At 51.1% G+C, this 23,931-nt stretch overlaps 1 long non-coding RNA gene across 1 annotated transcript; it reads left to right on the top strand.

The window, feature by feature from the left end:
* On the top strand, positions 1-23,886 carry LOC144380874 (uncharacterized). Its single transcript, XR_013445145.1, has 3 exons — positions 1-134; positions 3,053-3,196; positions 23,751-23,886. It is a non-coding gene; the product is annotated as an uncharacterized LOC144380874 (long non-coding RNA).
* The last annotated feature ends 45 nt before the right edge of the window (positions 23,887-23,931 follow it).

Raw genomic sequence — 23,931 nt, forward strand, 5'->3', positions numbered from 1 at the left:
GAACCGACGTGATGGCGTCAGGCGCCGCGAGCGCCGTTTCCTGTTGTCAGTGGGGGAGAGGCCGCAGCTTCGGGTCGGAGGTTTAGAGGCTGCAGCGGCCACGAGTGCCCCTCGCCCCGTCGCCGCTCCCTCTGGTGAGTTAGGGGTCGGGGGCGAGGAGGGCGAGAAGGGGCGGCGGGGCCGAGACGCGAACGGGCGGTGGGCCACCAGCCCTGTCCATGCTCCCAAACCCCTGGTTGCCTTGACACTGTCCTGCTTTAGAGCCCTTTCCCTTCCCCGCCTGAGCCCCGCACCCCACCCCACTCGGACCCGAGCCTTCAGCCCGCACAGCCACTGCTGACCCGTCCCCTCCATCTTCTCCCGCCCGGGACCCGAGCCAAGCCCCTACCCCCCACCCCCTCACCACTGGTGCTGCGTAAATGCAGCCACACTTTTGACCCCACGGTAGCCCAGTTCCATCCCCCAGCGCAGCCACATCCCTCGGCCTCCCTCTAACGCATCTCCTCCTCACCCCTCAACCCCTTGGGCAACTCCAGTGTTCCACGCCAGCCTCCTCTGATCCCCACCATTCTGGTTTTCCCCTATTCTGGCTCACCTTTCTTATCCCAGCCCCCCAGCCCCCAAGGTCTGCTCAGCCGTAACACCCCACCTCCACCCAGCCTCATTTAATACCTACCACCAAAGCAGACGCTCTGTTGAGCTCACCCCCTCTTCTTAATAACTCTGATCTCAGCCCTATCCTAAGTCTTATTACATGTATCTTCTTGTCCTCACAGACTCAACCCCTAACTTCCGAGCCCACCACATAATTTCTTATCACCTCCAGCCGGCCCGAGGACACTTCATCCCTAAGTCTTTGCTAAACTGCCCCCAACTCTTGCTGCCCCAGTTCCTACCACCCCTCCCCAGTCTTATTAAAATGAGGTCTCCATGTCCCCATTTCTTCACCCCAACTCTGCACCCATTCTTCCCTTGACGTGGTCCCCGTTTGATCTGAGAACTTAGTGCAGCCCCCTGCCAACCCCACCTGCTTCCCCTCAACAGCCAAGTCAAGGTGCTTCCTCAGAGCCAGGCAGTTGCTGAGCAGCTCGATGGGTACAGGGCCTCAGATGGTAAATAAGTGTGGAGGAGTAGAGCTCCATCTCCTGTGGTTCAAGGGTTTTTCCTGGATGTCTGGTCCCCTGTACCTGTTGTCCCCAAGGATTGTGTTTCTAGCGTTCATCTTACATTACTTGTGTTGTCTGCTGGAATGGTAGGTATCATCCAAATACCTGGAAGGTGAGGGATGGCTACTCATTGAGCCTGGGACAGTGGAAACTTATCACTTCCTTTTGGATGGTAATCTGTAGAAACTCAGAGGGTCCTACCATGTGGGGTTGGCTGTGGTCACAGAGCCATGTCCAAAAGTGTTGTCCTGGCACTTAGAAAGGACCCTCACCCAGTGCTCCCCCCAGCCAGAGCTGATTGCAGATTAGTCCCAATACCGAACACAGGGAAACACAGTACCAGAGGTGATGTTACATGTTGTGAAGAGTATAGGTGAGTGGTCCTGGGGAGGCTGAGGCCTAGGTGGATTCAGAGGCTGTTGAATTGCTTCCTCTTTTTGCAGGTACTGGATCATTGAGTTTTGACCATTTTGATGACCCATGAACTCGGAGAGCCAAGTTATGTCAGAGTAGCTAGACCTTCTTGAGGCATCCAGGCCCCATTGTTAATATTTATAATCTCCTGGGCTTGTTGGGTGCACATCCCCTCTTAGTTCTGGTGACCAGGCTCCAAAGGATTGGCCATTTCACAGCAATTGTAAAGGGCCCCAAAGAGGACCCATTGTCTTTGCTTGCCATTTAGAGTCTCACTTCTTTGAAAATTGAATGCTCTTCTACCTTCAATATCCCCCTACCCCCCCCCCCCCACTAAGGTGTGATATATCTAAAGGGTTTTCAGCCAGTTGGTAGCTTGGTGTAATGGAAGGAATTCCACAGTGGCCCTATCACTGAAAAGTTGTATACCTCAACTTCTCCCTGAGCCTTTTTATTTTACTCATCTGTTCATTCAGCAAGTATATTTTGAGCACCACTGTGTGCCATGCAGTGTTCTAGGCACTAGAAATGCAATGGTGAATGAGTTGGGCAAAGTTTCTGCTTTCATTCCTTCAGAGTTTGGTCCTTGCTGGAATCCTAAGGGATGTGGGACAAGAATATGGGGGAGAGGGTGCCTGGGTGGCTCAGTCCTTAAGCGTCTGCCTTCGGCTCAGGTCGTGATCCCAGGGTCCTGGGTTCGAGCCCCACATCAGGCTCCCTGCTCAATGGGAAGCCTGCTTCTCCCTCTCCCACTCCCCCTGCTCGTGCTCCCTCTCTCGCTGTCTTTCTCTCTGTCAAATAAATAAATAAAAATATTAAAAAAAAAAAAAAAGAATATGGGGGAGATGCAGGGCGCCTGGGTAGCTCAGTCAGTTGAGTGTCTGACTCTTGGTTTCAGCTCAGGACATGATCTCGTGGATTGTGAGATCGAGCCCCTCATTGGGCTCCATGCTGGCCATGGAGCCTGCTTAAGATTCTCTCTCTCTCCCCCTGCCCCTCCTCCCACTCATGTGCATTCTCTCTCTCTCAAAAATAAATAAATCTTAAAAAAAAAAAAGAATGTGGGGGAGATGGGTGTTGTTGGGTAGGAGGAGGGAGGGAGTAAAGAAAGATACCCAATGTTCATAGACTTCACATTTCTGGCCTCACCCACTAGCCTTTAGACTGAGAATCACAAGCTAGAAGTTTCTTGCCCTCCAGCTGGGATTCAGTTGCTTCAAAGGCCTAGTTGCCTTCACCCCCATACACACACACACACCCATCCCACCCCTCACAGGACCCTTGTCCAGAACTCCAACTTTCTTCAGGTGGAAGGAGGTGCTGTTTACTCACCCAGCACTCACATGTCTGAAGGATCAGCTGCCTTTCTGAATCAGAAGATAACTTTGTCATTTGTTTCCAACTGAAAACCCTGACTCATCACCTGGTACAGCAGCTGGAGGGCTTAAACACCGGCCTGTTGTTCTGCATAGCCAGGTGCAGGATCGGATTCAGGCTGTGGAGACTGAGGCTGTCACGGATGGCGGGGAAGTCTCTAAGAAGAGGAGATTGCTGTTTACTGATGAATGGAGTGTTTCGAAAGCGGTGAAGCCAGGTCATCCATTTCTTCTTTTAATGTAAGTCTCATCTGGGCCTTTCTCCTCTTTTCATTCTTCCTTAGTCTCTGGAGGAAGTGAAATTGGAAGTATATAGAAGGGCATATAATAAAGAAAATCAACCAGAATGTCTCCTTCCTGTGTGTAGGAACATTTAAGAAAGGACAGTTCTGAAACCTAGCTACCGTGGAAAGAATCTGTGCTCCGAGGATACTTTGGGAGTATCTACAGGGCTGGCCTGGGAACAGGACAGTTCTTGGAAGCAAGCTCCGCTGATCTGGGCCAGGGGCTCCACGGGCCTTTCTGGGAAGATCGGGGTCCCAGTGCCTGTTTCCATTTATAAAACCAGCTGTTGGAGATGGGGCACCTGAGTGTGTGGGCCTGCCCCTTTGTTATGCTACAGATCTGACGGGCAAGATTGTTTCTTGTTGGTTTTAGGCCTTCTTTAATAAAATGGAGCTTCTGAGTGCCCCTAAACGGTCTCTGAGTAATAAGTTTGCCTGCAGCTCTTTGAACCAAGGACCTGAGACAGTTTGATCTGGTGAAAGGCACAGGACTTGGAATGAGGAAACCAAAGAATTCTGTCCTTTACCTGAGACCTGTTTCTACTGAGCCTCCGTTTTCTCCTCTATGAAATGGGAGATAATCATCCTCCTTTCACAGGATTGTTTTAAGAATTAAATGAGATTAGAGAATGAGATCCTGTGCCAGGGTGAATCAATGCTGAGGGACGGAAGTAGACTTAGGATGGGTTGGAGTTTCCTAAAGGCAGACGCCACTCACCTTTTCTGCTCAACTGCACTTGTGATGTTTGAAACTCTCTATTTGCTCTCCTCAGCCTGGGTGTCCCGAAGAGACACCCCTCTTTGGTTTGGTTCTTGGTGTCAGTGAAGACTGTTCTGAGGATAGGAAGTGAAGCCAGTCCCATAGGACGGTAGATTGGGGGTCTGGGCCCCCCAGGAGCCCTGCTGACCTAGCAGTCAGGAGACCCAGACCCCAGAGATCTCATAGACTGTCACGTTCCTGCCTCTGAGCTGGTTTCTTGCCTCCCTGAGGTGTTAGGGAACAGACAAGCCTCGGTAGGGTGCTCTGGCTTCTTGCAAAGAAAGATGTGCCCTTAACTTTGGCCTGACCCCAGAGTCTCATCCTATTTTGTGAATTGTCAAGTGGCTCTTCTGGATTTCTCTGTGCTGTTGTCATTTTGTGGCTTTTCTGACTCTTCACTTTGTTTTAGGCCACAGTTGTCTCCTATCTGCCCCTGCTCTGATCTCTCAGTGTCCGTTGACTTTGTTTTTTTTAGCAGACCCTGACTTGGCCAGAGCACCCAGTCACTGAGAAGCCTCCCTCCCTCCCTCTGTGAATACTCTATTATTTTTGGTTAATTAATTAATGAGGCCTTAATGGACCTACCATTCAAATTGTTGAGGTCCAAGTCATAAGGCTGCCTGAGGGAAGGGCAGTTTTGGAGCTTGAGGCTCTGTTGGGAAGGACCGGACTGAAGGCAGGCCTTAGGCCTCTGGAATTGCTGAAAGGGATTGGATGCCAGGGTCTTGGAGCCAGAGAACCTGGACTTGACCTGCAGGGCTGTAAAGGGTAACCTTGAAGGAACCTCGCCTCCAGGATCAGGCACAATTTCAGGAGGGACTCTGACTGCAGCCTTTTCCAGTCGTCCTGGTGGCCAGAGCGTGGAGCTGGTCTGCAGAGGAGGGTCCTGAGAACTCCAGGCGGGTAGGAGCCAGGAACATGGTGAGGGAGAGGCAGTCAGACAGGGGCTGTGGCCAGGGGCCGGCGCGCTCTTCCTGCCAGTCTGTCATGGGCTGACCAGAGCTGGTGCTGCAGGGGCCATTCCCCACACACACCTACGTCCCTCTGCATGCCCTTCCTTAGGAAGGTTGGCTCTGGGTCCTGTTTACCCTTGGCCAGCTCCAGAGGCCAGGGCTTGAATCAGAGCATCTAACATCATTTCGGGCCACCCTGCTGTTCTCCATGCTCCGCTGTTCTCTGTAAATCTTTCCCACCAGCCTGACCTTGATGTTCCCTTGCACCCCCTCAGCTGGGCCCCCAGCTGGAGAGCCCTCCTCCCAGACCCCCCTACTCCCATCCTACCCATCCCTTAGCCCTAGCTCACATTCGCCTCTTCCAGAAGGGTTGACATCGTCCTAGAGGGAGGTGGTGGAGTCTGCCACTATCAGCCCTGGAATCTTGGGAAGTTCCTTGACCTGGGTCAGCTTCTATTTCTTATCTGTTAGATCAGGATAATAAAACAGCTCTCCTAGGGTGACTAGGAGGAATGCAAGAAGCAATATATGTAAAGAGTACAAAATCCATTTAGCATGCCTTGGCTTTATTAACTTCTTTGGACAATGACCTATTTTTTGGTGTCTCCTCCTGCTCAGGCTGTGTGGTCACTAGAAATCTGTTCAGATGGGACGGTGCCTGCCTGGGAGGGGAGACTACATAAGGCCATGAAGACTGGGAGGCATGGTTCATTGGCAGGTGTCTTTGGAAACCAACTGCTACACTGATCAATACATGAGTTTTATAATTGGAATTCCAAGTATGTTTCCCTCCCCTGTCTCTTTTTTTAGAAATGTCATCTCTTGCTGGGTTTGCACAGAGTTACTGAAAAGTATTTGTTGACTATATAGAGTAATTTAGAGTCATGTGGACACCACCCAAACTACAGTCCCCTGGGATGGGTGTCATGTTTGTTTCTCCCATATCACCCCACCGGCCTAGGAGCGGGCTCTGCATACAGTAGGTATTAATATTAAATAAAAGCTGCACATTTTGTTGGATATTAGTAGTTCTATACCAGCTTTATTTTGGTTAATATTTTCTTTGTGTATCTTTTTAAAAACCTTTTCCTTGTACGTTTTCCCTGTCAATGTTTATGTAAGGCACATAAAATATAGCTGGATTTTAAAAATATCATCTTTTTCCTGGTGCCTTTCATCTGTTTTCATTTCTTGTGATAACTAATATAATTGGATTTGCTCCTACCATCTTATTTGGTGTTTTGTTTTTACCACTTTTTTAGTTGCTTCTTTTTTCCCCCTTCTTTCATGACTTCTACCGATTCAGAAGTTACACATTTTATTTCTGTTCCTCTTAGTGGTCACCTTCAGTTTTTAACAGCATTCTTGACCAGTCTGAAATTAATCAGTATCTCTGCCTTCATCCTGGACAAAACAAAGACTTCAAATGTTCAAACTCTGATGACCTCTCCTATCTACGAAGTTTTCTTATTCCACCTTTAAAAAAAAAAGAACTCTCTCCAAAGTGGTCATTATATGTATTTTTATTTTTAAATTTACATTCAGTACAATTCACTTTTTTTGGGGGGGGTATACAGTACTAAGAGCCTTGACAAATGCTTAGGGTTGTGTAATCGCCAACATAATCAGGATAGGGTTCTACCAGACCAACAAGCTTCTTCATGGTGCCTCTTTGGAGTCACAACCCCCTTCCTTCCCATAGGCCCTGATGAGCACTGATTAGTTCTTTGTCCCTATGGTTTTTTCTTTTCCAGAATGTCAAATAAATGGAATCATATGATAGGTAGGCTTTTCAGTCTGGCTTCTTCCACTTAGCCTCATATACCCACTTGCTGCAAGTGTCCATTGCTGTTATTGCTGAGCAGTATTCCATCATATGGATGTATCACGGGTTTTTTTTTAAGTTAAATTTTTATTTTTATCCATCTTCAGTTGAAGGACATTTGGGCTGAATCAGGCTTTGGTGATTATGAATAAAGCCAACATAATTATTCACATAGTTTTTGTGTGTATGTGTGAACAAAAGTTTTCATTCTTCTTCGGAAAATACCTAGGAGGAGCACTGCTGAGTCATGCAGAGAGTAGATGTTTAACTCTATAAAAAAACTGCCAAACTGTTTTCCACAGCGGCTGTTACAGTTTGCATTCCCACCAGCAAAGTATGAGTGTTCTAGCTGCTCCCCTCCTCAGGAGCACTTGGTTTGGTCAGTTGTGGGTGTGTGCGTGTGTTTCATTTGTTTGTATGTGTGCCTTTCTATGTGTGTGATGGTATCTCATTGTGGGTTAAATTTGCACTTTCTAGTGAATGATGGTGTTGAACTCTTTTCAGGTGCTTATTTCCCATCTGTGTATCTTCTTTGATGATGTGTCTTTAGCTCATTTTTTAAGTGGGGCTGCTTTCTCATTGTGGAGTTTTGAGAGTTCGTTACGCATTTTAGATACAGTCCTTTGACAGATAGGTGGCTGGCAAATATTTTCTCCCCATCTGTGGCTTGTCTTTCCATTCTCTGAACAGTGTCGCTCACAGAGCTCCACACCTCCCCGATCCACCGCCTTTTCCCTCCTGCTACTGTGTCTGCAGTACCTAGCAAATGTCTGCATAGTAGGTACCCCACAAATGTTTGTTGAATGGATGAAGTCATGAAGGAGTGGAAGAGCTGAGCTTTCTGGTCCCTGAGGAGGTGACTACGTATTGCTCCCCTCAGAACTACTGGCTCCTTGCTATGGTTTCTGTTTTTCAAGTGACCTTCCGAGCTCTATTTTGGCTTCCTTGGTCTCCTGAGTCCCCGAAAGGCCTCCCCAGAATAATGAGCATGAGTAGCCTAGTGACTGAATAGGCAGCTTTCATCCCCCTCCCGTTCTGAGTTTAGGAAGCAGCATTCTAGTGGCTCATCATTGAGCTTGGTCAGTCCTGAGAGGCTGGCCCCCTTCCGAGTGTCCTGACCCCACTGAGCTTTGGGACTCTTCTGAAGCCTGGACCATGGTCATCGCTCTGAATTCCGGGCTGGGAGGTCCTGCCTGAGGATGCAGCCAGCCTTCCTCCTGTGGCTTGTCTCTTGTATCTCTCTCTTCCCTGCTCAGTCCAGAAGTGAGAAGAATGGCTTCTGAGGACCTCCAAGGATGGGAGGACTTTCCATTGTTAGGGAGAGTAAAAGGAAGGGAAAAGTTTTGGGGTGGAGAGAGGGATGGCACAGGAGAGAGCCTGGAACAGGAAAAGTGCTCAAGAAATGCTCTAGCTTAATCCCTTCTTACCATACTCGGTGGAAGGGGTTTGCCATCCATGGGCGTTGGTAACAAAGTTTTACTTCCAAACGCAGATGAGACCCAGCAGAGCCTTTTTCTTTGCTCTAAAGATAGTCAAATTGCCTCTTTTCTTAGTTTCCAAAGGAAAAATGAAAAACCTCTTCTGTCTCTAGAGTTTTTAATGCAGCCTGAGCTACAGAGGCTGAAAATTAGTCAATGGCCCTGAAGCACTATTGGACAAAGAGAAATAAAGGTAGAATGGGGGTGGGGATGGGGGTGGTGGATTTAGGTTTTTCTAAAAAGAAAGCATTATACTTTTCCCTTTGAGGTAAACTTCTTCTTTAAAAAATTAAAAATTGGGGGAAAAATTAAAAATTAAAAATTGGAGGTTGCATGCTTTGCTGCCTGCCTCTGAGTTCACTCGATCAGTCAGACTGTCTATCTGTCTGCTGGTAGGAAGCAGATGATGCTTCTGCTAAGCCACTCTCTACCCCCACCTTGCCACCATCTTCCTTGTACCCCTCTCTGGTCGCACTCTAGGTTCCTCCTTGCATTCTTGACACTGACTCACTTGTCCTAGGACACGTCTCTGCCTGAGGAGGAGAGTCTTGGGTGCAGCTAATTTATCAGATTGCCCTGCATGGCCCTACAGACATCTCTTATCTTTGGGTTGGACTTTACTTTGGTAAAGCATTTCCCATCTCACTCTACTCACTCAGCCTTGTAATAGTTCTTCAAGGTAGGCTGCACATTTCACTGTGGGGAAGCTGAAGAGCCATTGAGCAAGTCAGAGAGCAGAGTGACTAGAGCTCGGTTCTCCCAACCCATGTCACGTGTGAGATTTTTAAGGACTGGACTCAGTCTTCAGGCAAACTCAAACTCCCCAGAGCCTTTGACTTCCCAGGAAGTTGGGTCCATCTGTTGTCCCCATCCCAAGATCTCTGGAGGCAGGGAGAACTTCTGTCCACCAGAAGTTGGTGGGGGGTGGGGGGGAAAGGTAATGCCCTGATGGCCCAGTCCTCACCCCCCACCTAGCACATCCTCCTGGAGGGTTTCACAGCCAAGCCTCAGACTAGCTCGTCTTTAAGGCTCCTTCCAGCTTCTGGTTCCAATGGTTCTTGGCTTAGTCAGGCTCTGAGACGCCTTGGTTCCTGCCGTCAGCTCTTCCTTCAGTTTAAGAATAAAAGGAAGCCATCCTCTGAGTCCCCACGCATGTCTCCCACCCCCAGAGTCTTCTTTGCTAGCTCCTGCTGTTGCAACTGTCAAGAGTGAATTTTTGGGTAATTGTTGCCATGGAGACTCTGCCTTGAGTTATTGTGCAAATGTGTCCCATCTTCTTCCTTATTTGGTGTGTGATATGGATGCTTGCAAAATGGTGAGGTTGAAGGCTCTTCACCTCTCTCCCTTGCCCTCCAAGTTGGTTCACCTGGGCCAAAGCTTCTTGGCAGCCTGCTTCCCATTTCTGCCTTCCCTGAGGCTTTCTGGCCAGTCACTGTCAATGGAAAGAAAGTCCTGCCAGCTGAGGACAAGGAGACCTGCACTATGTGGGTTGAATGGGTGGCCCAGATCCAGTGACATTTGGTGGCAACTGATCTCCAAAGCAGCAGCCCAGATTCCTGGGGCCACCAATCCCTGGATGGGGAACGGAGCTAGAGCTCCCAGCACCTTTCTCCAAGAGACAAAGCCTGTCTACAAGTGGAGGAGTTGCTCACACAGACCTCAACTCCATCCAGCTTCCATAACCATCTTCATGCACACTGATCCCCGGTGCAGAACCCTGGCTTCACGCCTCGCCTCCGTTTCCCCTGAGCATTCATCCTCCCACATGCAGATGATGGGATCATTAGCACTATTTTTTAGCATGTCTCTCTCCTATCCAAGATCTGCCCTTGTCTCCCCATTGCTTTTTCTACCAAATACAGACTCAACTTGCATTCAAGGGCTTCCGTCAAATCCCTCCTCTCCCACCAAACCAACCAGCCCTTAATGTCCTCTCTGCCCTTCCCCTCCTCCCTTTTGCTTTCTGCTCTCAGTAGTTCCTTGCAAGTCAGCGCTCCAGTGGCAGCCTCACCCACCTCACTCACACTGCCTTTACTCAGGTTATCTGTCCTTCCAGAATGAACAACTTTCCCTGACTCTTTTGGGAATGCATCACCTTCAAGACCCTACCTACGGTAGCATCCTTCCTCTACCCATTGCGCAGCTGCTGTTTAAAACGTTCCGTGTAGGGATGGGGGCAAGGGGCTACAATGGCACTGCAACATGCTGGAGCAGAGCAGGATGGTGGGATCCTGTCCCTCTGGTACTATCAGCTACGCAGGTTACTCCAGGGCTGCCATCCAACGGGAGCCATGAGACAGCATACACATGGCCGCCCCCTCAGTGTCTACTCGGATTTGACAAGCTTCCCAATAAAGGATTCATCATTACACAACAGTAGTGGAACAAGGGAAATAGGAAAGCTTGTAAGGCAGAATTCTGGCCTTACGTGGGGACAAGATTTCTGTTTATATGACTGCACAGGAGGAGACAGGACCTGAATTAGAATATTGTACGAGTTGCTGAATAACGTATCTGATCCAGGACTAATCTTAGGGGCTGTTAATCAGTTCTTCCCTGAAGGTTAAGATGGATCCTCCTGCTAACTGCTCTTTCCCCCTACTCTGTCCACTCTCCATCTCTACAGGGTTGTAGTCCAGACCATATTTTCTTGTCCTGCTGATGAGATTTCATGAGGTGTGAAGATGATTCTTGATTGTGCAGGTCCTGTTGTGCTGTGAGGAGAGGTAGCACCTGGACCCCCAATCTAACAGAGGAGTTAGAGGCCCTGACCCCAGAATGTGCCTAGTCTGATGGTGGAGACATAGCCCCTGTTCTAAAAAGCTCTTTAGTCGGTTAGCAGGAGGTGGGGTGGGAGGGATGACACACATAAGTTCTGCCCAAATGATACGTCTAACCAAGTACAGCTGGACCAAACTGCTAATGAAAGGAAGTAATCACAAAGGTAGGAAGGATGATGGAGTTAAGACCTGGTTTGGAAGGCTTCCTGGAGGAGGTGAGTGTTGAAGGAATGGTTTGGTGAAGAGAAGGGATTCCACACCATGTACTGCCACCAACGTGTGTTTGGCCTGAGCCGTCTATTAAAGATTGGAAATTCTGTTCCTGATATCAATGAGTCTAGTTCAGATCTCAAGTTTTCAAGCTGTTATTTGACTCAACATTGTTGAGAAAACAATTTGGGGGGCTCAAAGTCTATTCATTGTGTGCCAGCTTTGCATCTAACATCTTATGATGTGGGTAGCTTGGGAGTGGAGAGCAGAGACAAAGACATGGTCTTGGTCTTATGGAGAGTTTTCTTTGGGGCTCCTTCACTGAAAGAGAAACTCAATGTAAACCCACTTAAGTAGAAATGGGATTATTGGCTTCCCAAATTAGGAAGTTCTGAGGCTTCAGGCATGGCTCAATCCAGGTGCTTAACTAATACAGTCTTCTCCTTCTCACCCTGCACCCCCCCCTCCCCCCACATTAGAGGACTTCATTCTCAGGCAGCCTTTCCACACAGCAGGAGCAAAGGCCTCCAGGTGAAGATGTCTTCATCTTTGGTCAGTGATCACTTAGGATTATTGCTAAAAAGGGCCATGCCAGCTGAGTTGGTTCCTTTTGAAATTCTTTCCCAGAAGTTCCTCCCAGTAATTTCTCCCCGTATATTATTGACCAGAACTGGGTCTTTCCACTGGACCATTCCTAGTGGAAAGAAAATCTAGAGAGGTAAGTATTTTCAACTGGGCTTCCTGCTGTATTAACAAAACTACGCTTTTGTTAGTGAGAACCAAGGGGAGAATGGACATTGGTCAGGGAACCAGCAGTGTCCACAGGAATACCAGGGAAGATTCTGATTGGCTCTGCATGGTCATGTAGTCATCCCTGAACCAACCACTATGGCCTCCTGATAGAGTCCCCGGATTGACGAGGCCTATTTCTGGTGCATCCCCCTGTTGGAGGAGGCAGTTCTAGCTGAATCCCATGGAACAGGTCTTACATAGGAAAGAAAGATTCTGTTGCCAGCAGAAGGGCATATGGGCTTGTAGTCCAGAGATGGAATGCTGAGCAGATGAACATCATACACCCACTACAATAATTTTCCAGTACAGAAAATACACCAAAAAATAGCTTCATAAAGAAGAAAAAAGGCCCAGGAATCTCCCCCTCTCCCTGACGCAATATATACAAAGTTATGTTGCAGAAACCAAATATAACCATGCGGAGAGGATGCAGAGAAAAATGGTTTAGAAAGGAAGACTTCCTGGTGGGAGTGCACTTGGAGCTGGGGAGTCAAGGTGGTGATGGTTAGAGGGGGAAGCACCACACAGAGGCCATGAACAGGGCTGGCTGGGAGAGTGAGGGAGGGTGGGATGTACAGACCACCCTGAGTGTTCTCTTGCCCTTCGGCCATGGAGGCTGGGCTTCCTGGGCCCCACAGACTAGAAGACTCCCCCCCTGCCCACCGCCCCCCGGGTTAGCAGCTGCAGCTGGCTTTGGAGAAGCCTTGATTAGCATTATCTTGGTCTGGGAGGTTGGGCAGAGGGGAATGGGGAAGATCTCTACTGCTAAGCTCCAAAGGAGAGGAGGGAGGTGGTTCTGACACAGGAGCAAGAGGGGGCCGCTGGGAGCAAGTTCCTAACCCAATTAAGAAGTGATTATATGGTCATTTTCAAGGGCTATGCCAGTTACCAGGCACCTCCCAGGAGGCCCTAGCTGGCAGCCTGACAATTTACCATTAAACCTGGGATCTGGAGCTCTGCCTGGTGTGGCAGCTGGGCAAGGAGCCCAGGCTCAGGCAGCTGGGGTAGGAATCTTTAAGGATGAAAATGATGGATAAGGAGTTTGCTGTTACCATGGAAACTGACTCTGGGTGGATAAGCTATAGTCTAGTGGATAACGGGGAGAATGCCATCTACCACCAGGCTTCACTATGGTGGCAGGTGGGCACCTCTGGAACCCACCAAATCGGCTGTGGGCATGGGCTCTGTCCACCTCTGTCTTGCATCCTCTTAGGGACATCACGATCTGCAATGTGCCTGCCAGTTCATGTCAATATCTGAGGGGCCTTGGGAGATGCCCCCAAATCAGAAAAGCCTCTGGGGCTGCCACCCTGAGTTAGAAAATAGTACAGTGCCAGGCCATGGGATTGTAGTTGGGGTGAGGGCCACACGCTAGGGCCAGGCCCAGGGGGCATGGTGTGAATGCCCGTGGGCAGCAGGATGCTGGATTGGGAGTAGGTGACCTCCACTCTGATTCCAGATCGATCATTACCAACTGGCTAAATGACCCTTGGCAACTCACTCTCCCCAAGGTCAGCCTTGGTGATCCCCGAGACTCCTTCCACCTCCACTTTTCCTCTCTTCTGGGATTTGGAACCCGGCAGTTTTCATCTCAGCCCCTCGTGCCAGCCCACTGAACTGCCCTGCCAACGCAGACTGCCCCCCCCCCCCGCCCCGCCCCCAGAGACATGTCCAGGCTCTTCTCAGGCTGCTGTACCGGGTCTGAGACAGGCCTGCTGCTGGGGCAGCCCCTGTTCTGCTGGTCTTTGCTGCTTCGGGCCCTCTTGCTCCTGAGCTCAGGGGGCTCTGAACTCACACAGGGATGTTCCTGAAGCTCGAGACTTGCCCCGCGCTCCGGGAGATGGGCTGAACCAGCTGCCTGTTGCAATTACTGTGCCATTTCCAGTAGGTGCTATTTTAATTGGGCCTTTCTCTGGGACAAGTGTCAAGGGAGAAAGCATTTGCAGCGTGGGGTTTGGGCTCTGGCACTGTACACACTGACCGATTTAATCTTCTGTCCCCTCATTCTCCATCCCCTCCCTCTTGACCCTTTCACTCCCCCTCTGCCACCTCCATCCCAGGCCCCTCAGCCCGCGGCCCACTTCCCACCCTAAGAGGGGCAGCAGTGCAGGTTGGGGTCCAGGAAGCAGGGGAAGAGGACCTAAGAATCCTGCCTGGGGCGAGGGACAGGAAAAGAAAGTGATTTGGGTACTGCTACCGGCTCCTGGGGACTCTTTCAGAGACACTAAAAAATACGGAAAAGCCAGCAACTAAGAAGGAGGACACCGGGTTCCACAATAAAACAGTGACTTCTTGCCTGTTTTCATCCCACACCTCCTCCAGGAGGCCCAACTGCATCACTTTGACACACACTGTTCACTCCAAATTCAAACATTTATTAAGTGCCTACTGTGTGCAGAGGGGTGGGGAACGTAGGAGAGCAGAGAGTAATGACTCTACTTTCAGGAACTGTCTGGCTTTCAACCCCAAGCCTGAGCTCCACCCCTCCTGGGTACACCCTTTTGCTCACACTCTTCCCTCTGAGACCTTCCTCCCAAGCTGTGCTCGGTCAAATCTGACTCATCTGGGGATTCAGCTCAAAAGCCTCCCCCAGTGTCTCAGGTGGCTAGACGCTCCCCGGTACCTATGGTAATAGAGTTTGCACGTTTTATTGTTGTGAGCTAGATGTGTGCATTATTCAAGGGGAGCGTGGCAGGCTGTACTTTCCAAAGACAGCCAGGCCCATGGGTTTATCCTACCTGCTCTTCCTAACACTGTGACTCACACTTCCCCCCGCCCCCGAGAGGTGGGGGGGGGCTTGAGATTGGCACAGCCCAGGTAGTAGGGCAGAACTGATGGCATGTGGCTTCTGAGACTTGGTCATAAAAGGGGATACAGCTCCTACCTGACTGTCTCCCTCGCGCCGCTCACTCTGGGAACCGCCACGCTGCGAGGAAGGCCTGGCCACAAGGCACAGCCTGTGCGGGCGGTCCCGTGCACGGCCCTGGCTGAGAGCTCAGCGGGCATCGAGCACCACATGCGTGACTCAGCCTTCCGATGATTCTCCGCCCCCGCCCTGGAATCTTCCAGCTGAGACTCCAGCACCATGGAGCAGAGGCAAGCCGTCCCAGCCAGGCCCCGTCCTAATTCCAGATCTATGGAAACGTGAGGTATAACAACTGAGTATTGTTGTTTTAAGCCCCTGGGTGTTTGTGGTGACTTGTCACACAACAGTAGATCACTCATACAGATGGGACCTTGTGAAATCACGTTGGTGCTCCAAGGCCCAGCCCCATGACCGGTACGTAGTGGGTGCTCAAGTACCAGTTATTGAGTGAATAAGGAACCTGAGTGGGCAACAATTCCAGTCTGACCTTTCAACCATCACTCTGGCCTCTCTTCCATCCCTTCCCCAGAATTCCACTACCCTCAGGGAACCGAGGCAGTCCCCAGCCTCCCCTTGAGGCGTGAGGGCCCCGAGCCCTGAATCGCCCAACCCTGCAGCCTGCCCCAGCTCCACAAGCTCTCAGTGTTTAGCTATTTGGAGTTGGGGGTGCTGCTTCTCACAGTCCAGAGCATCCTCACTGGTCCCCACATGTCCGATCATTCTGTCCTCACTACAACTCTGAGGAAGGTCATTAAAACCATCCCCATTTCACGCATGAGGGCACTGAGATCGAGAAACAGATGGGGGTAATCAAGTGGGGACCTGAATTCAGGTCTTCTGATACCAAACTCAGTATTGTATCTACACGATACCTATTCCCAAACCCAGTCCAACTGGAGGAGACTGGTGGTACTTTCTGCAGGGATATCAGATCCTCGACTAACCACCACATCAAGTTGAAGAGGAAGGGACCAGACTCGGGTCTTCTGCAATGCAGACTAACAACACTTCAGCTACTGTCTCTTTATGGCCCGGCCTGTGCAGTAAGCACTTTATCTACATTGCAGTGTTCACTGGCCCCCAGCCGGCCTGGGAGATGGGCACTATTCATCCCTAGAAGGTAACAGAACAGAGGCTTGAGTGATGTGACTTGCTCAAGGTCACACAATTAATAAGGGATGGAGCTGAGCTGCATACCCAGGCCTGCTCGATTCCCATCATAAACTCTTCTGCCTCCTTACAAATCAATGCCACTTCCTGGCAAAGCTCCGAGTGTGGCCATACGAACCACCATTCTGTAGTATTATTATTCTCATGATACACACAGAGAAACAGGTTAGGGTGATTAGGCCCAAGGCTGCCCTGCTAAGAGTGGAAAAGTCAGGATTCTAAACCACATCTGCCATCCGCATCCCAAACAGCATGGCACCACCTCCATCACCCTATGTCACATCTCAAAATACACAACAGGGTCCTTGGGGGTCAGGTCCTCCCAGGACAGCTGAGCCTGTCCGCACCCCACACCAGGCTGACTTCTCCACTAGGTCTCATCCACATGTCACCATCAAGAAAATGAGCTGTTAGGGGCTCTCAGGCTATGCAGCAGTGCCAGCCCCCCATACCCAAGCCCATTTGGCGGTTTCACCAGGTCGGGGGAGTCCAGGTTGCTGGGTGCTCCTGAGACTGGCCACCCAGAGCCCCAGCACACCCTCTCTCCTACACACTTACACCAGATGAGGCTGCCGTACGAGCATGCACCCCTGTACTGAGCTCCTGGGTCCAGAGTCCAGGGTGTGAGCAGGGCTCCTTCCCACATCTCTGGTTTCAGGACAGCTAGGGACCCCTACACTGGCATCCACACCAGTGCCTCCTGTCACCCCCTTCCTGCTTCCCACACAATACTTCCCCACCCTTTCCACAGGACACCCCAAACCCAGCCAGCTGAGAACTGAGCTCTCCTCCCTGAGTCCCCAGGAATATCAGTCAGTACCACAGCTCTGGCCACGAATCCATTCTCTACCCAGCTCAAATCCTCCCTCCTCCAGGAAGTGCTCCATCACCACTCCCACCCTTGTCTGGACAAACCGTCCTCTGAACATGGTCTCTAGTGTCCAATCCACTTGCTTGGCACCTATCACCACCCTGTGATATCTGTTGTCATTTTTTAAAAAGACTTATTTATTTTAGAGAAGGGGGGAGAGCGTGAACAGGGGGAGGGGCAGAGGGGGAGGGAGAGGGACATGCAGACTCCCCACTGAGCGTGGAGCCCAATGAAGGACTCGCTCCCACCACCCCGAGATCATGACCTGAGCCGAAACCAGGAGTCAGATGCTCAACCGGCTGAGCCACCCAGGCGCCCCCTTGTCATTATTAAATTGACTTTTTGTAGTAAGAGGGTACAATACTAGGATTGAGCTTCTCCCCCGCCTTAAGTATCTCAGGCCCTCTACATCGTTCATTAAGTGCTGTTCCCTCCAAATGGGGGACCTCAGAAAATTGATTCCAAGGTGTTTTCTCATGGAAGGAGGCGGCCACAACTTCCATTCTGGAATTCCACTCTTCTTCTGAGGCTCTGCTTCCGTGAAAGAGGCTGCCCTCTGCCAAGGGAGTAAAGGAGGGGGAAGGAAAAAAGTTTCCTGGAAGAAATTCTAGAGGACACTGAATTTACACCTGCCCCATGCATACAGCACCCAGAATTTGGACAACATGCAGGAGAGTTCAGGGTTTTATCTGCTGATATTCATGCCAATGTGGAGAGGTCGGAGGGGCAGCGGTGAGTCTTCTCCTCCTACAGAGGTCCAACTTCCCGATTCCTTGCCTCTGTCTCTGCACACGCCCTGGGCACGGGAAACTCTTTGCAGAGCAGGCCTGGAGGTGGGTAGAGCCAGACGGTTGGCTCTGCCCACGCGGTCCCAGGGGCAGAAACAGGGAGCCCATTGTACTGGCTGGACCGGGGAGGGGGGTGGCATGGCTTCCCGGCTGCCCAGGGCGGGCACACCCGCTTGCCTCTGAGGAGTTACTGCCCACCAGCGATCCGGCTCCACCTCGGGCTTCTCGGGCCTCTGAGCGGCAACACCTGTGCCAGGAAGCTGTGCGCCAAGGGGACACCGGCGTCAGCCCTCCCAGCAGCGCTCCCCGCTGCCTTTGGCAGCTCCAGGCTGGTCGGAGCTCGGTAACTGTGGCCAGCACCTCGCTCTCCCAGAAAGCCCCTCCTAGTTAGCCCGCTGTGACAGCCACTCTAGACTCTTGTCCCTTACCCTAGACACATCCACAGGTCACTCTGTTCTCCAGTTGTTTCATGTGAGCCCTTCCTGTCCTCCCAGTTAGACAGGAATAACCACCGGTCACACCTGGGAGGCATTTAGAGCAGTGGTCTCAACCTTGGCTGTGCAGAAGACTCTCTTGGAAAATTCAAACAAATACCCTGAGCTCCGGGCCGCCCCCCAGATCAAGCAGCTCCGCAGCTCTGGGGGCAAGACCCCGAATCCGGACTTGGTAAGCTCTCCAGGAAGCAGCCGTGGCCCCAGACCTTCGGGTCTCTACAAACACCAGGTCACTTGGGCCCCGCATCTGCTGTGGGAAGGGACACGGGATGGGGGTTACCCCAAAGCTGAGGCTGCCGCCTGCACCCTGGATTCCGGGCCCTCACTGCTCCTTACTGCAGCTGCAGAGACAGGGGCTGCTTCCAACCCACCTGGGCCCTGAAACAGTGAACAGGGTGCCAGGTGCATGCCGGGCTCTGGTGGCTGTGTCCTAAAGGACTGAGGCACCGGGCGGGCTCAGCTGTAGGGCCCGGTCAAGGCCACGTCCTCTCCGGGAGGCATCACAGGTGCCCAGGAGGAGGGGCCGATGAGCCCCCACTAGTGGAATCTCTAGGTCAGGGGTCAGCCTCCAAGGTCACAGTCCCCATCCCTGGGCGCTCTGCATCCGTCAGGGTGGTCTGAGCCTCTAGCGTGGCTGCGGTGACCAACCATCCGGATTCGCTCCGGCCCGGGGAGGTTACCAGGAGTCAGGACTCTGAGCTTTAAAACCAAGAGGAACTGGTCACCCTACTGGCCTCTCCCCTAACGGTCCTTGATGCATTCTTGCTCACGAAGTCCCACACCCTTTTACTTCAACCACAGCACATGGCTAGTGGCATCAGTGGCCTTGAGCCTTCTGGCTTCCTCCCAGCCTGGCCACAAAAGCTTTGCTGAGCCATTGTACCCATTTCTCAGAAACCGGTTACCTGCATGGGCTGGGCTCATCAAGTGCCCTCCTGCAGGCCAGTGGCCCAACCACTACTGAACACCTCCGTCTCCATACGCAGGACGCACACAGGTCCCCGTAGTGAAGCCCTTCCCGCCACCGTTCCCCAGATGCGCGGTGCCAGTGCTATGTTGGGGGGTGGCGGGGGCAGGCTTCTTGGAGGGGACACGGCATTTGGGGTGTCTGTGGCTCACCCCAGAGGAAACATCTTGTGCAAAGGTGCAGAAGGTTCCAAGAAGCCCAAGCGGTCCGGGGAGGATGCAGAACTGGGGAGGGGGTGGTGGGGAGGGCTGACAGGTGCACCAGATGTGACAGCATGAGGCTGGCCTGTCCCACTGAGGTGCTTCAGCCAATAGACACAGAGGCGCCAGTCAATGAGGGGGCCCCACTGGCCAGGAAGGATTTGGCCCCTTCCCCCACCTGATGGGAGAGTGAAGCTTCCACCCTCCCGAAGCCCACCCCAGCTGCTCAGGGCCGTAGGTCCCTGGTGTGGCCACAGGGAAGTTCACAGGGGGACAGCCTGACCTCGGGTAGAAAGCTCTAGGACTAAAGCAGTCTTTCTCACCCTCGTCTACATGTTTCAATCGCTCGGACAACCCTTAAAACTCCTCATGCCCAGGGTGCACCCAGGCCAATTACATCAGATCAGGGTAAGACCCACAAAGCTCTGGAAGGAATCCCCATGTAGAGCCAAGATTGAGAACCCTGTGCCAGAAGGATGTAGGGAGGAGGTGGGGAGGGCATGCTCCCAGAGGGGTTCCTAAGGCAGGGAACTTACCAACTGCACTGGAGGGCGCCAAGGACCTACCACATGCCCTTGCCCCATCCCACCTCCCTCCTGTCCCACGTGGCACACGAAACGAAAGGACACGAAAAGGGGAGTAGGAATGAACACGCGCTTTGAGAAATGTTTTCCATGCTTGTTTGCGATAATGTCCATGTGCTGAGGGAAAGACTGAACGGAAGGGGAGTCTGAAATCAGAACTAATAGATTTCAGGTCTTTTTTGGCCATATCCTGAGAACCCCAAGGAACAGCCCAGAACCACTACTCGGCAGGGAATTTTGTATCTAAAAGGAGCCAACCCAAGTGTACGGCTGTTTCCTCCTCTTCCAAACATACCAGGCCTCAGGCCCAGAGCCCAGTGCTGGACAGCTCAGCCACAGGTAGGGTTATGTCGCTCCCTAGTGGCGAGGCCTGAGTACAGCGCCCATTCTCCACTTCGGAAACTTCCCCACAAATCCCCTCTCCCGCATTCAGTTAGGAAAATACTTTCGGACAGAGAACCTGCCCTGCGAGGCACAAGTGCCTTACAGCCTAAACTCAATCCTGGCATCCGGCCTACATCTCCTGCCCCTCATCCCGGGCACGGGAAGCGCCTCGATACCATGGTTATGATATTGGGCTATAAAGCCAGACAGATGTGGGGCCTGGAGAAAGTCACTAAATCTCAGCCACTTGCACAGTGGGGATAATACATGACCTGATTCGGAGGGTTTGTGAAGAGCAGAGGGGAGGGAGACCCAGGAGAATAACCATACCTGACTTCCAGTAAGGGCCACACACAAGCTAGCAGTATTAAGGGTCTGGGTTTTCCTCTGAGCAAATGACATCCCCACCCGCACTGAGATAGTAACGGATCATGCTTCTCTCTTTGCTCTGGCTGCTGGGGTTCAGAACCAGACCCAGAACAATTCTGGAAGGGCTTCATGACTTGCATTTGGGTTTTTTTTCTGAGTAATGACACTCTACTCTGATTCGCTCTTGGTCCTCATTTCTTCATATTGCACTGTTTTAGTTAGTTCCTGTAAATTTCCTCAAATCTTTTCTGGAATAAGATAGGATATAAACAAATGAGACTTTATTTTGGACTTGGTAAGTTTTGTTCTTTACACATATATGCCCGCCTAGTTCAGCATTTATTTTCAAATGATATCATCTTTGATTAAGACAAAAGCCTTGTGTCTAAAAGACAGTGGTTCCAAAATACACACATCAGAGTTACCTCAGAGACTTAAAAAATACTCTAATTTAGAAGGTTTGGGATAGGCCCCCAGGAATCTATAATTTTAAAAAAGTTTCCCAGCTGCTTCTGAGGCAGCCAGCCTAGCCCCTGGCCATGGAGCAGTGTTTGAGAATCTCTGGCCTGGAAACTTTTAAAAAAGGGCCATTAGTTATAAAAGATAATTTTCTAAAAAATATATCAATCTCAACTTTATTTAACTGACGTGTTTCAAAAACAATGGGTGTAAATCCAAATCTGCAAATCAAACCCACTTAAATTCATCAGGGCAAAAGACCCTGGGAAATCCCAGCAGTTGAAGCCTCGTATAAAAATCAAGACTCTCAGGGCGCCTGGGTGGCTCAGTTGGTTAAGTGACTGCCTTCGGCTCAGGTCATGATCCTGGAGTCCTGGGATCGAGTCCCACATCAGGCTCCCTGCTCAGCAGGGAGTCTGCTTCTCCCTCTGACCCTCCTCCCTCTCATGCTCTGTCTCTCATTGTCTCTCTCGCAAATAAATAAAATCTTAAAAAAAAAAAAAATTTAAAAATCAAGACTCTCCTACTTACTTGGGTCTTTGAGTTTGGTTTTTCTTAAAGTGGTCACCCCTGGAGGAAACTTCCACGGAATGAAGATAATCCCAAGTTCTCTGACAAAACACCTGTCTTCAACCGCCACAGGCACATCCAAATCCTGTACAGGGTCACAGATCCTGTCCCCTGGAGAGTCTTGCACTTGCGTGACCTAAGACTTCACCCCAGCTCCACTAGAGGGTGCTCCTTCCCCAGCCTGGAACGCTTCCCTACGCTCTGGCAGGGGAGAGGGGGGTGTTGTGGAGACAGGAGACGCAGTTAGGCCAAGGTGTGTTTCTCACAAGGCCCTGAAAGCCAGTTTATGCCATCTCAGGGCCTCTGGGTCCCCAGACACACTGTGGGGGCTGTTCCTTAGCCCCAGGTGGTAAAGACCCACGAACTGCCTTCATAACTTTTTAATAAAAGTCGGGAGGATGGCTCTCAAAGTACAGCAGGACAGAAAGCCTCAGCTCTGGCTCACCAAGACCAGCGCTCACTGGGAGGGCGCGTGTGGAAGCACGCTGGTGTACACTACAAATAGATCTATCACATCAGCCGTGCAGGATGGGGCGTCAGGTCCACATGGCTTAGTTGTTCCTTACGCACCTTCCTCTAAAGGATGCTCTTCGGCAGGATCCTTAGATGCCCAAGGGAATAGGACAACTGGCTCTGTGCAGTTTAAAAATCCATTTTACGGAACCCTTTTTATGGACTGCTAAGATCCCTGTGCTGGCAGGGGGGCTAGGGGTGCTGGAAATTTCACCTCCCCAAAGTCAGACCTAGGTCTGAAGATGCCCAGACTCCTCTGTCTACCCTCCAGGCCACTGTTCTTACTCCGGCAGGACCCGCAACCCTTTTATGAAGGGGTCCTAGACCCCCCCTTCCTTGGTAGCCCAGGGCCCCTGGTTAGCACAGAGGGGTAGGAGCAATGGAGAGCCCACCAAGTGTGAAATCAGTACCAGGGGAAACTCATGTTGAAAAATCTGTGACAATTAAGACACATTCGCGAGAAGGTATGCCTAAAAAGACCAAAATTGCTACAGAAACAGGCGGGAGGTAAATAAGGGAGGTGGAATGGAACACACACAGAAAAGGAAGAGAAGACAGATGACCGTCCAAGTGACAAAAAACATAGGATGCAGGTGGGGCAGGACAATCCCAGGTGGATTAATACTGACCCGGGTTCCAGTTCTGGGAAATTCCAAGTATTATTTCATGTCTTGCCACAAGGCTAGTGAGCTTAGGGGCTGGTAGGGCCTGTGACAGATGAAAACACATGCTAACCAGGTCTTTCTGGAACTTGCAGTGCTCACTCACAACAGAGAGGCTGGCTTTACAATAAATTCCACAATGCACCAGGTCCTGGTGCAGCCTTGATCCAGGGTTGGTCAGAGAGGGAAAAATGTCCTGGTCCCTGACAAAAGAGACCCACAGGACATCAGGGACGTCTCCAGGGTGGTGCCCGCCCACACTGGCTGGGCAGAATGGGGGCCTGGCTGGCAGCTGCTAGATTTCAGGGAAGGCAAGACAGCCAGAGAATCAGAGACGCTAAAACTAGAGAAGACGCTGTAATGGACACAACACTAACCTCCGCATACAGCGACTTTCTCAGGGGCAAAGGCCCACCAGGGCCTGGGCGTGACGCCAGGCTGCAGTCCTGGAACCGCAGAAACCACCCATTCTATTAACCACTGGAAAAAAAAAAAAATCAGTGATCAGGGTCTTCAGTCTCAAGACCGAACATTCTCAGGGAATAATACTGGCCTCACTTTAGAAAGGAGCAACACCCAACACCCTCATGTGGAAAATCTTACTAGCTGTCTGCAATAGCATCAGTGCCTCTGTTTCCTCTAGGTAGCTGCTTCCAGGGAAGGGTGACAAGTACCGGCAGTTAATCATCTGCATGTCCCTGGGGGATGGGGGAAGCTAGTAACAAGAGCATGGAAATCCATCTGTTACAATGATGTAGGGAAAGAAGGCCTCTTTCCCCTCCTTCATTTTGCTTCTGCTCTGACCTACCCATTAGGAGCCAGGAGGCCAGACGATGACAAAGTGGACAGTCCTATCTGCAAGGCTCACTATGAAAGCCTTCCCAGGGTGCGCAGCAGCTACGTGGACAAAACTGGCAAAGCCATCTTCTCCTTCCTGCTTCCTCCCTTACCCTTACCGTCACTTCCTCCCCCAGTGAGGGCAAGAAAGAGAGAGAG

The sequence above is a fragment of the Halichoerus grypus genome, chromosome 2, assembly GCF_964656455.1.
Source record: "Halichoerus grypus chromosome 2, mHalGry1.hap1.1, whole genome shotgun sequence".
Lineage (NCBI taxonomy): Eukaryota > Metazoa > Chordata > Mammalia > Carnivora > Phocidae > Halichoerus > Halichoerus grypus.